Source organism: Canis aureus, chromosome 15 (assembly GCF_053574225.1).
Source record: "Canis aureus isolate CA01 chromosome 15, VMU_Caureus_v.1.0, whole genome shotgun sequence".
NCBI classification, from domain to species: domain Eukaryota; kingdom Metazoa; phylum Chordata; class Mammalia; order Carnivora; family Canidae; genus Canis; species Canis aureus.
This window is the reverse complement of record NC_135625.1, coordinates 32,789,650-32,804,848: the sequence shown is the minus strand read 5'-3', so window position 1 is coordinate 32,804,848 and position 15,199 is coordinate 32,789,650. Positions and strand designations below refer to the sequence as shown.

The 15,199-nt window shown below is 39.7% G+C and overlaps 1 protein-coding gene across 4 annotated transcripts in view; it reads left to right on the top strand.

The window, feature by feature from the left end:
- LOC144284473 (uncharacterized) overlaps positions 1-15,199 on the top strand; it is a 187,032-nt gene that overhangs the window by 48,318 nt on the left and 123,515 nt on the right. The window lies entirely within an intron of this gene.

The following is a 15,199-nucleotide window of genomic DNA, read 5'->3' as shown; positions in this document are numbered from 1 at the left end:
AGATCTTTGTCTGATTTGATCGTTGTGTCCCCAATATCTAGACAGTGCCTAACACATAGTAGGCTCTCGGTGAATATTTTTGAATAAATGAACACAGTCTTATCAGAGATTGATTTTCAGCCTTGAATGACATCACATCTTTACAAAGCCCCTGCAGGAGGGACTGAATAAGTGGAAGTGTCTCAGCATAGGGAGCCACCACAAGGACACTAGGCAGATTCATGGTAGTAGTCTTTAGGCATTATTTTGCAGGGGAGACCCACCTAGATAGAGAGCTTGCTCAGAATGAGACAACTGATGAGATTTCAAAAATAAATAAAATTGCAGGTATTTGGATGGCTCAGTGGTTGAGCATCTGTTTTTGGCTCAGGTCATGATCCTGGGGTCCTGGGATCAAGTCCCGCATCAGCTCCCCTGCCTGCTTCTCCTTCTGTCTATGTCTCTGCCTCTCTCTCCGAGTCTCTCATAAACAAATAAAAAAATCTTAAAAAAAAAAAAAAAGAAAAGAAAATTGCACCACTCAGTCACCTAACATACCAGACAGTTAACAATACAGCAGGGAGGACTAGGATATGTATCAGTGATGAGCATGAAATTCAAGGTGTTTTCAGAAAAGTATATAAGGAGGAGGGTAAATACACCATGAAAAGAGGGACTCCGTTTTCTGTCCTTTCCATGAAAAATGGTGTAGGCTTACTTTGAAGAAAACAAGGCTATACATTACCAACAAACCCACTGGAAATCTGTAAATAGACTTTAGCTGTTTATAAAACCTCAGTAAAAGAAATCATTCAGGATATAAATGATCTTTATGACCTGTTTGCTACTTTAAAGAAAGAAAGTTTCAAAAGTAAGATCTCAGTAGCACTAGTTTCCAGACTACTCCTTATAAAGCAACAAAGGGATTTTTACATCCTAGAAAAATAGGGTTAATGACCATGAAACATCTGCTTTCTCCCTGCCCACCACTTGACCATACTGCTTCTAGCCTAAAAGGTCACATGCTTGAAAGGGGGAATATTGTATGCACCTGTAGTTTTATTACTTATCTCTGTTTCTCTGGCAGTATTCGTTTGGAGGCTTGCTTTAAGAAAACTCAAACCTAGGGGCACCTGGGTGGCTCAGTGGTTAAGCATCTGCCTTTGGCTCAGGTCATGAGTAATCCTGGGGTCTAGGGATTGAGTCCCACATCCGGGCTCCCCCCAGGGAGCCTGCTTCTCCCTCTGCCTATGTCTCTGCCTCTCTCTGTGTGTCTTTCATGAATAAATAAATAACGTCTTTAAAAACAACAAAAAACCCAAACCTATAATGACATTCTCAGTGTTTGTCTCTGGGAATTGCAGACATTAAAGCTCTATTCTAAGGTAGTTTGCATGGCATGGCTTTGGTACCTGTGTTAGCCCTGCAGCACAAAGCTAAAGTATCTACTATGCGTTGTGACTACCTGTTATGACTACCTGTTAATGCTTCATCCTTTACTCAACCCAGAAAGGTCTCAGGGCCGGAGGCTATTTTGGGGGGTTTTGTCCTCTTTGACATCTGTCTCTCCAGCCCCACCCATCTCTAGGCCATCAACATCCTCCTCTGATTTTATTTATTAGGTTTTGTGGCTTAAAAAAAAAAACCCAAAGCACTGTATTTACCGTTCTGCAGTGCACAGTTCAGTACCATGAAGTAACTCACATCGTTGTGCAACGTCCTCTTGATTTTTACCTCCTAAATAGTTGTGAGATGCAATCACTTCCCTCTAATCATCTGTGGAAGCCCATGTAGCCACGTGGAGAGGTCCACGTGGAAGAGAATTAGGTCCCAGACTCACAGCTCCAGCTGAGCTCTCGGCAGACAGCTGGTACCAATTGCCAGCCTTCTGAGTGAGTTCTGTTGGAAGTGGATACTCCAGCCCTAGTGGAGCTGCCCCAGCTGACGCCACACGGAAGAGACATGAGCTGCTCTCAGAGTCATGCCCAAACTGCAAAATTGTTAGCAAAAAAGTGAATGCTATTGTTTTAAAACACTAAGTTTTAGGCCGTTTTCTTATATAGCAATAGAGAACTGAAACGTAATGCATACCTAGAGGTGAGGTCCCAGTGTATAGAAACCTAGAACATGTGGCAGTGGCTTTGGACCAGGTATAAGATGGAAGCTGGGAAAACTTTGAGGAGTCTACTAGTGAAGAGCATGACTAAGGGGGCAGTGAGTATTGTTATTACAGGCTGGAGAGAGGGGGACTCCATTTATCTGTTGGAAAAACAGTTAGCTAAACTAGCTTGCCGTTTACATGAAAGATAGAAAAGATACCGAATGAACATGTGGATCTGGCTAAGGACATATCTGGATAGGTGTTAAAAAGGTTGAAGAATTTCTTTCAGATGCTTATGATATAGTACAAGAGAAGTGAGATGAGCCCCCCCAAAAGGGAATTGTTCTATTTTCAATCTGAATTTAGAGGAAGCATAAAGAAGCCAGGACTTGCTGGGTATGAAATAAAACTGTTATTCCTAGCTTCTCCAGAGGACAAAACTCTCAAAAATAGAAATGGCTTTAGGGACAAGGTCAGATCCAGGGTGCTATCAGGGAAAATATGGCCTTAGGTGAAGTTCAAGACAAAAGTATAGCTGGAAGAGCCTGTGGTAGACAACCTCTACCATGGCCCCCAAAGATGCCCACTTCCTGGTATTCAAGCCCTTGTGTAATACATAGAGTATGGCAAAAGTGATGGATATCACTTTCAAAATTAGATTACAGGGACACCATGGCTCTCTTTTTACACACCCTCTCTTTGCTCTGTCACTTACTGCCTTTGGTGGAAGCCAGCTACTATGATACCGGTGGCCCTACAGAGAGGTCCATGTGACAAGGAGCAGTGGAGGCTTCCATCCAAGTGCCAGCAAGGAAATGGTACTTTCAGTCCAACAACTCACAAGGGACTGAATCCTGCCAACAACCATGTGAGCAAACTTGGAAGTGGATCTTCCCTAAGCGCAGTCTTAAAGGAGACCTCTTATGGATTGAATGTTTGTATTCATAGTATGAAGCCCTTATCTCTAGTGTGATGGTGTTAGAGCCTTTGGGAGGTAATTAGGTTTAGATGAGGTCATGAGGGTAGAACCCCTAGGTTGGGATTCGTGCCCTTCTAAGAGATACAGAGGCATCAGGGTTTCTGCTTTCTACCATGTGAGGATACACTGCAAAGGTAGCCATCTACAAGCCAGGAAGAAGTCCCTCGCCAAGAACAAAAATGGCTGGCAATTTGATCTTGGACTTCCCAAGAACTATCCAAAACTAGGTTATTTTGTTATGGTAGCCTGAGCTGACACCTTGGTTCCAGCCTTTGAGAGAGACCTTGAGGCAAAGGGACCCCACTAAGCAGAACCTTGGATTTCTCACCAACAGAAACTGTGAAATAATGACAGATTGCTATCTTAAGCCATTCTGTTTGGATAACTTGGTATACAGCAATAGATAAACTGATAACTCAGAAAGATTTAAGGTGGTACCTCATAGATCCTCTCAGCTAGATAGCAGAGCTTCTAAGAATCTGGATGGTATTGCCCACAAAATCTCACACTGACTCAATGCAGAGAAGGGCCTCCCATGGAAAGAAATGGGAGTATGGCTTCTCCCAAAAGGAGTTGATTAAAACCTGAAGTATAAGAAACCTATGGCTTTTAAGGGATTTTGACTAGTTTGCACAGCCAAAGAGACTGTGTGTGATGAAAAGAGGCCTCTGGAGCTTCAATTTCACAGGCAGAAAGCAGGTTGAGGAAGCTACTCATCTGCAATTATGGGCTGTTTCCAAAAGGGGAGATGACTGAGATGGAGCAAAAAGCCCCTGAAAATCATTTCCAAAGAGAAGGAGTGGGCCAAATTAAGGAACTGGGTAGCTCAGGTGAGTAAGCATCCAACTCTTGGTTTTAGCTCAGGTAATGATCTCAGGGTCATGAGATCAAGCCCTGCATCAGGCTCTGTGCTGAGAGTGGAGTCTGCTTGTCCCTCTCCCCCTCTGCTCCTCTCCCTGCTCACTCTCTTTCTCTCTATATATAAAATAAATAAATACATACATCTTAAAAAAAAAAAAAAAAAAAAAGGAACTGACATCATTTGCCCAGTCTGATTTCAGAATTGCTATGGGCCACTTTCCATGTCCATCTTGTTTCATTCCCTTTTTGAATGGGGGTGTCTATTATTGGTTTTCTGTCCCTACCTTACCATCAGATGTTGGGTGTGTGAGAGAAACATATACTTTGTCTCTTTAGTTCACTGGTCTTCAGATCAAGAGGATCCATGTCTGAGGAGCCATAGTAAAGGAATGACACTCAAGGAGCCACATCTGCCCTTAGACCCCGTTTAGAAGCTCATGGTTTAGACCAGAGGTTGGCAAACCTTTTCTGTATGGGACCAGATAGTAAATATTTGAGGCTTTGCAGGTCATGTTTATAATTGTTCTCACATTTTCTTGGTTTTGTTTTTTTATAACCCTTTAAAAATATAAAACCATTCTTATCACAGGGGCTGTACAAAAGTAGTCCACAGGTCGGGTTTGGACCTCAGGCTGTGGTTAGCTCACCCCTGTCCTAGACTGTGAACTGATGTTCACAATAGGATGGATATTTTCATAACTTTGGAGAGGAGATAAATGTATTTTTCACATTGGGGTGGGGGACATGTATTGCTGTGGCTACTAGGTAAATGGCATAGCTAGTCTTCAAACACAGCCCCCCCCCCCATAATTTCACCTTTTTGTATGTGCATGCCCCTCTTGCCATCAAGAGTTATAGCTTATGTGCCCTCCCCTTGAATCTGAGCTGGGCCTGTTTCTGCTTTGATGAATAGAGTGTGGAGGAAATGACATTCTGGGAGCTCTGAGCCCAGGCACTAGAAAATTCTGGCAGTTTCTGCCTCCTTCCTCTTGGAACCTGTCTTTCATGTAATGAGAAATCCCAAGCAGCTACCTGGAGAGGCCTACATGGGAGAAAGTCAAGCCCTAGCCATCTCCCCAAACCCCACCACCCACAGCTTCATCTGAGCTCCCTGCAACAGCCAGCACCAGCAGCCAGCCTTATTAGTGAGCCATCTTGGAGGTAGGTCCTCCCTCCTGAGTCACCCCAGCTGACACCACATGAAACAGAGACAAGCTGTTATGTCAGAATCCTGACCAAACTGTAAACACTCTTCTGAGCAAATTAATGATTATCCTTTTAAGCCACCGGGTTTGAGGGAGGTTACTTATGTAGCAACATATAATGAAATCACTAGCATAGGGAACAAGAAAGCAAGGCTCTGGAAACCAGAAAGCCCTGGGCATTCTCAAGGATAAGCAAGGAGAGTAACCCCTGATGCAAGAGCTCTATCTATAAAACAAAAATCACAAATGCCATTCCTAGCATAAGACTCTTCCTTCTGGGAAACAGTAAAGTGGAAAAATATAGATAGTCCCTCAGAACTTTAATAAAATTTGCTGACTACAATGAGGATAAATAGAAATCAATAAGGCCAGAGTGAGGTGTGGCTGTGGGGCAGATGGCAAGGCACTCTTATAATTAAGTGACTTTTCCTGTCACCAACTTTATAGCATATGTAACTTGAAGTTGTGCTTCAGGAAAATAATAATTAGCAATGCCTCCAGCCTTTTGGAAAGTCACTTATAAACAATCAAAGGTCAAATGCTAAATTTAACATTTTTTAATGTCTACTGTAGTCTAACTTGTCTGGAATGTGGAGAGACCGTAAGTGAGGGTTAGAAGGTAAGGCTGAGGACTTCATTAGGTCATCATTAAGAATTGCCCTTTAGAAAGAGATCTTAATGGCTAATGAAGTAGATTTGAATAACGTATATTTTTTTTCCACTAGACAAGCAGTAAAAAGGATGTGGAAATGAAAGCCATTCCCAAAGGGGAAGCTACATAATTTGACAAATGATTGAATGTAGAGGGTAAAGGAATATAAGGCATTTGAACTAACAGCCAGGTTTTAAGACTTCAAGGATTTGGTGATGCCAATTCCAAAAAGAAAGAAAAAAAGAAAAAGAGATATTCAAAGGAGAAGACCTGGTTGTATGGATAGACACAGAGCTCAGTATCATGCATATGAGATTTGTTAGTGTCAGAATTACGCTAATGGTTGGAAAATGATCAGCCAGAAGAAATAGGAGATAATGTATATATTTGGGCACCATCCGAATTGAAATCATAAGTGAGTTTTAGCTTCAGAGAGTAGAATCTTTGGAAATATTTATGCTGAGACAGGACAAGGAGAAAGACTTGCCAGAAAATAGACCAAGTAGTCAGATATAAGAGAACAAGCCCACTAATAAAAATACTAGCAGTTGAAAGCATTGACCAGGGGACCGTGATCCAAATTTTACATGGATTGTCACATTTTATTGTTTTAAGATGGCAAGCTACACATACGCATTTCTTTTCTTTTTCTAAGATTTATTTATTTTAGATTAGAGTACGTGTGTTTGTGTATGTGTGTGTGTGTGTGTGTGTGTGTGTGTGTGAGGAGGGGCAGAGGGAGAGACTCTCCAGGACTCCGTGCTGACTGCAGAGTCTGCCATAGGGCTCCATCCCAGGAACCTGAGATCTTGACTTGAGCTGAAATCCCAAATCCAATGCTTAATCTACTGAGCCACCCAGGCGCCCCTACACATTTCTATCCACTGTGTTCCAAAATCTCTCATAGAAACATGAAAAGTATTTGTTGTTGTCATCGTCATTATTTTAAGGCATAAACTAATAAGGATAAAGAGAATGAAAGAAAACAGCAGCCAGTTTGGGTAGCCTCAAAGCCTATAGATAAATACCGAGAAGCTCAATCCTAAGTCTGATGGGAAAAAACTGAGAAGCAACCATACACTGAGGAATCCCCCAAAGACCCAAGGCTTGACACCAGCTGGCACCTCACAGATGACAGTGAAAATGGGGCTCTTACCTGGAAGCTTGATGGAAGATGTGGTTTGCACCCAGATTCCTCTTTTTTTTCCCTACATTTTATTTTTCAGTTAACATCTTAAATTTCTCCCTTCTTTTTGGGACTATCCAACAGGAAAAAGAAAAACAAGCATTTCTTCATTTTTATTAGTTTATTTCTCTTCATATGAGAAGAATCTTATCAAATCAGCTAAAGTATAATAAATCCATAAATTTTTAAGAGGCAAAAAATAAGACTAATTCGGTGAGATAAACATTGGTGACTATAAAGTTGCAAACCAGATCTTTGTGTGTGTGTGTGTGTAAATTTCAGGTCCCAGTAATCCTAACCATTGCCATCATTTTACCCAAAGTGGCTCACTTTACAACTTGTGCCTTTTTTTTAGTATGATTGATTGTTGTGAATGTAAAGTGAACATTCTCTGATTGAAAAGGTTCAAAACTAGTGGCTGGATATGTTCATCTTGGTCCGAGGTGTTCTTTGGATGATTTGTTTCAACCGATTTATCAATTGGTTTAATGGTTTTAAATTTGGTATTTAACATGTATTTTAAATGGCATTGTTATTTAATAATACTCTATACTTGCTTTTTGAATTGAACATGTCTTATGAACATTTATCCATATTGAGACAGCTCAGTTTTTCCATTTTTATTTATTTTATTTTTTAAAGATTTTATTTATTTATTCATGAGAGACACACAGAGAGAGAGGCAGAGACACAGGCAGAGGGAGAAGCAGGCTCAATGAAAGGAACCTGGTGTGGGACTCGATCCCAGGTCTCCAGGATTCCAGGATCATGCCCTGGACTGAAGGCGGCGCTAAACCGCTGCGCCACGGAGGCTGCCATCTCATCTTTTTTAAAGCTTTGTAGAATTCCAGTGTGCGTGCACAAGTTCTGTATGGGAGTCCATTTAAGCTGCTTACAGTTTTTTAGTGTTAAGCAATGCTGTGGTGAACATCCATGTACAAACATCTTTGTACATTGCCCGATTATTTTCTTATAATACATTCTCAATAAATTACTAGGTTAGATGGTAGGTGAGTTTAAGTGTTGATATTTATGGTTAGAAAGCTTATACAATTTACACTTGCTCCTACAATGTATATGAGAGTACCTATTTCACTGCAGCCTTTCCAAAATGGGAGAAACCTTTGTCCATTTTGCCAATCTACAGGTGAAAAATATTACTTTTTTTGTACATTTGTTTGTTTACTTATTTATCTAAGCAAGAGAGAGAGCACATGTGAGTGGGGGAGAAGCAGAGGGAGACAGAACGCTAAGCAGGTTTCACGCTCAGCACAGAGCCCAACGTAGGGCTCAATCTCACTACCCTGAGTCATGACCTAAGCTGAAATCAAGAGTCTGATGCTCAACAGATTGAACCACCCAGGCACATCATTATTTATTTATTTTTTATTTTTTAAGTTTTTATTTATTTATGATAGTCACAGAGAGAGAGAGAGGCAGAGACACAGGCAGAGGGAGAAGCAGGCTCCATGCACCGGGAGCCCGATGTGGGACTCGATCCCGGGTCTCCAGGATCGCGCCCTGGGCCAAAGGCAGGCGCCAAACCGCTGCGCCACCCAGGGATCCCTATTTATTTGTTTTTAAATAAGTTCTACGCCCAACATGAGGCTTGAACTCATGAACCCAAGATCAAGAGTCTCATGCTCTACCAATAGCCAGCCAGGCACCCTGAAATATTATTCTTTTATTTTGTGTTTCTTGATTATTACAGCAGCTGACCATCTTTTCATCTATTTATAGCCATTTGCCCATCATGTCTTTGTGCATTTTTCTAATCAGATGTTTGCCTTTTCTAATTTATATTTGAAATTATTTTGCTTCTAATATCCTGCACCCCATTCATGTGTTCCACAGATATGATTGCTAGGTGCCATATAGATTCTTAAGATTCAGTAATAAACAAGAGAGACACAAACCCGACTTGCATGAGCCAATTTTTTAAGCAGTTATGATAAAGTGGAATATGTGCTCTAACTATGGAAGTTCAGATATCTAGGGACATCATAAATGTGGCAACTGCATACTCTGGGTGGTCAATAAGTAGAGGCTTCTAGGAGGATGTGACATTTCACCAAGTCCTAATAGGTAAGCAGTAAAGCAGGAATGGTAGGAGTGGAGAAGGTTCCACTAGAAACTAGCTTGAGAAGAAGAGAGAGGACGTTTGACTAGAATTAAAAAAAAAAAAAAAAATGAAGAGGAGTGCCTGGCTGGCTCAGTCAGAAGAACATGTGACTCTTGATCTCCAGGATCATGAGTTCAAGCCCCATGTTGGGTATTGAGATTACTAAAGATGGTAAATAAACTTAAAAAAAAAAAAAAAAAAGGAAGAATACAAAAGAGAGAGACTAGCTTAGAAAGGTAAAGGTGCCAGATTATTCAGATTTTAAAACCTTTATAAGTTATAGGAAATAATTTCAGCTTTATCTAAGGCAATAATAAAGTATATTCATTAGAATGTTTTCAGCTACAGGTAGCAACAAAAAACTTGACTAAAAGGGACTTAAACAAGGACACCTGGGTGGCTCAGTGGTTGAGCATCTACCTTCGGCTCAGGTAGTGATTCCGGGGTCCTCAGATCGAGTTCCACATCAGACTCCCTGCAGGAGCCTGCTTCTTCCTTTGCCTATGTCTCTGCCTCTCTCTATGTTTCTCATGAATAAATACATAAATAAATATTTTTAAAATAAAAATAAATAAAAGGGAAGTACTTAAACAGGGAAAACTTTTTAATATTTCACATAATGAGAAGTGTGGTTCTTGGGTTGGTTCATCTTTTCACTCTGCCATTCTCAATGTATGTGACACCCCTTCTTATGGTCCCATGATATCTCCTCTTCTAGCCCCCATAAAACTGCAGCAATTCCAAGCATCATATCCTTACACAGTTATATTCAATGGCCTGGAAAAGGTAGGTAGAGTCTGTGCAAACAGAGAAGAAAGTCTTTTCCAGAATCTTCTATTGGAATTCCCCAGTTCTCATTAGCCAGAACCCAGTCACAGGGAATCACATAGCTGGACTAAATGTTGGGAAACTGTGTAGTATCTGGCATTTTCACCCTTTGTGATAGTAACTTCTATTTGCAAGGAGGGAAGGGAAGAGTAACAGCTATTTGGTAGAAGACCATCGGTGGTGGTCTTAGCATTTGAAGGTTTTTGAGTGAACAAGTGATGTGACCAGGTTTACAGTTAGCTTTCTATTCCTTTAGGTCTTTTTGCTTCTTCCACTCCAGCGTCCATTTCCTCCATCCTCTACTCTCAACCACCGCTTTTCCATCTAGTTCCCCCATTTTTTTTCCAGGCATAATCATCTCACTCTTTACAACATCTCTAAACATTAATGACACTGTTTAATTTAATTCTGATAAAATTACTTAAGAGAATTTTATCTATTGCATTTGGCATGAATATTTCTTTTTTCTTAAGATTTTATTTATTTATTCATGACAGAGAGAGAGAGAGAGAGAGACAGGCAGAGGGAGAAGCAGGCTCCCCACAAGAAGCCTGATGTGGGACTAGATCCCGGACTCCAGGATCACGCCCTGAGCCAAAGGCAGATGCTCAACCGCTGAGCCACCCAGGCGTCCGTGGCATGAATATTTCTGAAAGTGCCTTAGTTGATCTAAAAAAAATGTTCTAAAACAACCAGTATTTGGGGTTTCAAGTATGCTCAGGTATGCTTGGTATTGCCACTGGTATGTTAGCCAAAACTTACTTAATTTCCATTATTAGCATAAGAAAATGATACATTCACTTAGATTGTGTGCCAGGTACATAGTGGATAAATATTTGTAGAATGAATGGTTTTTAAATAAATAATAGTCTCTAATTCACTTCCTTACTTCACCACCTTTAAAAAACAACAAACAAACAAACAAACAAACAAACAAAAACAAGAGTGGGGACGCCCAGGTGGCTCAGCGGTTGAGCGGCTACCTTTGGCTCAGGGCATGATCCTGGAATTCCGGAATTGAGTCCCACATTGGGCTCCCTGCATGAAGCCTGCTTCTCCCTCTGCCTGTGTCTCTGTGCCTCTTTCTGTGTCTCTCATGAATAAGTAAATAAAATCTTTTTTTAAAAAAAGATGAGCAAGTATATGAATTTTGCTGGAATATGTATTGGCTTTTTTGAGAGAGAGACAGAGAGCAAGAGTTGGGGGTGAGTGGGCACCAGGGGAGGGGCAGGGAGAGAATCATAAGCAGGTTCCACACCCAGTGCAAAACCTTCCTTGGGACTCTATCTCATCTTCCTGAAATCATGACCGGAGCAGAAATCAGGAGTCAGACACCCAACCAACCAAGCCACCCAGTTGCTTCTGCTTATTGACTTTTAAAGACTAACTAGGGAAATAGTCTCATCTGACACTTCCATTATATCTGCTTATACCTATTTAAAGCATGTGAAAATCATTATAGGCAGACTTGGCTAGATGATTCTTTTCTTAAGCCATGATGCAAATCCACTGAATGGTCTTTCAAGTTTGATGCCACTACCAGTTAAGCATTCTAGAAAATGTTTGTTTTTTTTTTTTAAAGCATTATTTGTTTAGAAAATGTCTGGAACTTATTTTCTGAGCACTGGTCTTGATTTTTGGCTGACTGGAGATAATCAGACGTGCTGTCACAGGTTCTGGACTACAACCAATAACCTGATCTGATTCGACAAATTTTGTCTGCATCTTGAATGTCAATTTGAACAGTACCACAGCCAGTGAAGAAATATGGAGGAGTGTCTATGTGGAGGTTACAGAAATAGCTTTATGCTTCAGCTTCTATAACATAATCACTAACAAATGCTTTAAACACTTGTTGATACTTTCAATAATAGAGTTTAGAAATGAATTACAAATGAGTTCTTTATAGGAGCTATTACTGAAGACATGAGCTTTTTGAGTTATAGGTGATAAAATATGAACAAATGATTTGAGATCACGGACTTACACCTTAGTGTTGATTTGTGTTTCTTCAGGTGAGACTGATGTCATGGAAATTCCAGCAAATTTCAAGACAAGGTATCTATGTTGAGCCCAAGCTCTGCCCCTTGTTAGGTATCAACTTTGGGAAAGGCACTTCATTTTGCTTACATGTGGTTTCCTTATTTGTAAAATTGGACTAGTGGTGATGGTTTACCTCTGACCAAGAGCTGCTGTCAAGATCCTATGAGAGACTGCACATATTCATTTTAACAGAAGTATGAGCATAAGTTAGGACATAAGTTGCCAGTCTGTAAGCTCCTTGATTGATTTGCTTGCACATGACCACATAAAATAAATTTGCCATAAGCAATGTTTCTACAACATGTGATGCAATGTCAAAATAGAACCTGCTTCTCGGGTGAGTACTCAGCCAAGGGCATGGTGTGCTTCTTCCATCTTTATGATGAAATACAGACTTCCTATTAAAAGGTATCTCTGTTATTTGAAAAGGTTGAGTATGACTCTTAAAAAAAAAAAAAAGAGAGAGAGACAGCGTTCCAGATGGTTAAATTTAGGTCTAAAGCCCATCCTCAGAATGTCCTCTTGGCTCCAGGCCCACAGTACTATATATATATTTTTTCAGTACTATAATTTTTATTGGATTTTGAACTACACATGCAGTTTCTTCACTTTAAACTCTTGCTTTTCAGGGCGACTGGGTGGCTCAGGAGATAAGCATCTGCTTTTGGCTCAGGTCATGGTCCCAAGGTCCTGGGATCGAGCCCCACATCAGGATCCCTGCTCAGTGGAGAGTATGCTTCTCGTGTGCTCTTTCTCTCAAGTAAATAAATAAATTTAAAAATAAATAAACTCTTGCTTTTCACTATGCAGTTGTTTGTGAGGTAATGACAATGATCACATCAACCTGACGGGTCTGTCACTTTTCCTGATTGATTTATTTCTATTATATATTGTTTTTTTACAAATATTTTTTTTAAATGTATATGAGAGAGAGAGCTTGAGCAGGTGGTGGGTGGGCAGAGGGAGAAGGAAAAGTGGACTCTTTGCTGAGCAGGGAGCCCCACAAGGGGCTCTATCCCAGGACCCTGAGATCATGATCCTGAGCCAAAGGTAGATGCTTAACTGACTGAGCCACTCAGGTGCCTCTGTTATATTTTTGTTAATACAAATGTTATGCACTGAAGTATTTTCACTAACAAACTGAAAAAATCATATTTTATAGTCATATAAATCTTTTCTCCTTTCCTTTACGGCTTTTTTTTTCTCATTCACCACTAAGAAGAGTTTTTTTGAGGATTCTGTCCTGTTCTCACATCTGACTATAAATTCAGCACTCTTCTTTCTTTCCTCTGTTTATAACTTTTTTTTTCTTACTTTTTCTTTTGAAATAATTTTAAACTTATGGAAAAATTACAAGAATAGTACAGAGAATTCCCATATACTGTCCATCCAGAAATGTAATCAAGTTTCACCAACCATCTCAATACACAATGTCCTTTAAAGCAAAAGGATCCAATCTAGGGTATACATATATAGCTACATGTCTTTGGTTTCCTTCAATCTGGAATAGTTCCTCAGTTATTGTGCAGAACTGGTTTTGTCTGATGTCTCTTCCTTCATGTTTAAGGTTGCATATTTTTGGCGGGTATATCACAGAAGTAGGAGATGTGCTTTTCTTACTGCATTCCTATCAGGTAACACATGATGTCAGTTTGTCCCAAACAATGTTAGTAGTATCTAATGATAAAGTGACTCTTTTTCCTCTTACAATTAATCACTATTTTGTGGGGAACTTAAGAGGCTGTGTAAATATCCTGTTCTCATCCAACTTTCACCTGCCTGTTTTAGCATCAACTGATGCTTCCTGCCTGAATAATTAATTAATAACAATTAATTGTAATGATCAACAAATGGTTATTTTCTAATTCTATCATGCCTTTTAAACTTATCAGTTGGCCTTCCACTCTAAGGAAAAATTTTTATCTTCTCCCCATGTATTTATTCATAGTCTATTTATATCAGTGTGAACTCATGGATTCCTATTCTACCCAAAGAGATATAATCTGTTCCTATCATTGTTTATTTTGATGCCCATATTGTCTCATGTTTAGCCCAGATTTGAACCCCCATTCAAGCTAAATCCTGTGTCCTTTTGATATGTCCCATTAGTCTCTGAGCACTTCCTTACTTTTTAATACAAGAATATTTATCTTGTATTTTCCATGCTCCAGACCTAGAACCAGGCATTTCTACAAGGATTCCAAAAGTGGAATTCCATTCCACTTTTTAGAGAGAATGGAATTTAGATACCAAGATCTGGATATTAGGTATGTTTATTGCCATAGGTCCTCTTAGCAGACAGAGCTAGAGAATATATAAATGTGTATACGCACATGCACATACACACTTTTTTCCCCTCATATATACAGTTGACTCTTGAACAACATGTGGGTTAGGGACACCAACTCCTCTGTACAATGGGAAATATCCATGTATAAACTTTTGACTCTCCTCAAAGGTAACTGCTAATAGCCTACTGTTGGCCAGAATTCTCAGTGATAACATAAATGATTGACTAACACATATTTTGTATGTCATACTGTAGTCTTACTATAAAGTAAGCAAGAGAAAAGAAAATATTATTAAGAAAATCATAAGGAAAATACATGTATAATAACACTATACTCACAATGGTATTAAATCCCAATAAATTCATTGTAAGTTGAAAATAACATAAGTCAAAAATGAACTGAATTCATTTAACTGATCAAACATCAAAGCTTTAGCCTAGTCTCCCTTATATGTGCTCAGAACACTTACATTAGCCTACAGTTGGGGCAAAATTATCTAACACAAAGCCTATTTCCTAGCAAAGTGTGCAATATCCTACATAATTTATTGAATACTGTACTGAGGATGAAAAACAGAATGATTGTATGGGTACAGAATGTTTGTAAGTGTATCAGTTGTTTACCCTCATGACGGCATGGCTGACTGGGAGCTACAGCTCACTGCCACAGCCTAGCATCGTGGGAGAAGATCATACCACATACCCCTAGCCTGGGAAAAGATCAAAATTCAAAATAGACCTTCGACTGAATATGTATAACTTTCATACCATCATAGAGTCAAAAAATCATTAAGTTGAACCATTGTAAGTTGGGGACCATCTGTATGTACATAAAGATATATACTTGTTTCTACATCCCTATATTCCAAACCATCAGTTCACATCAATCCCTGTAATTCTAATCCAATACTCAAAGATCATTTGAGTTTTTTTTTTTTTTTTCTTTTCCATAT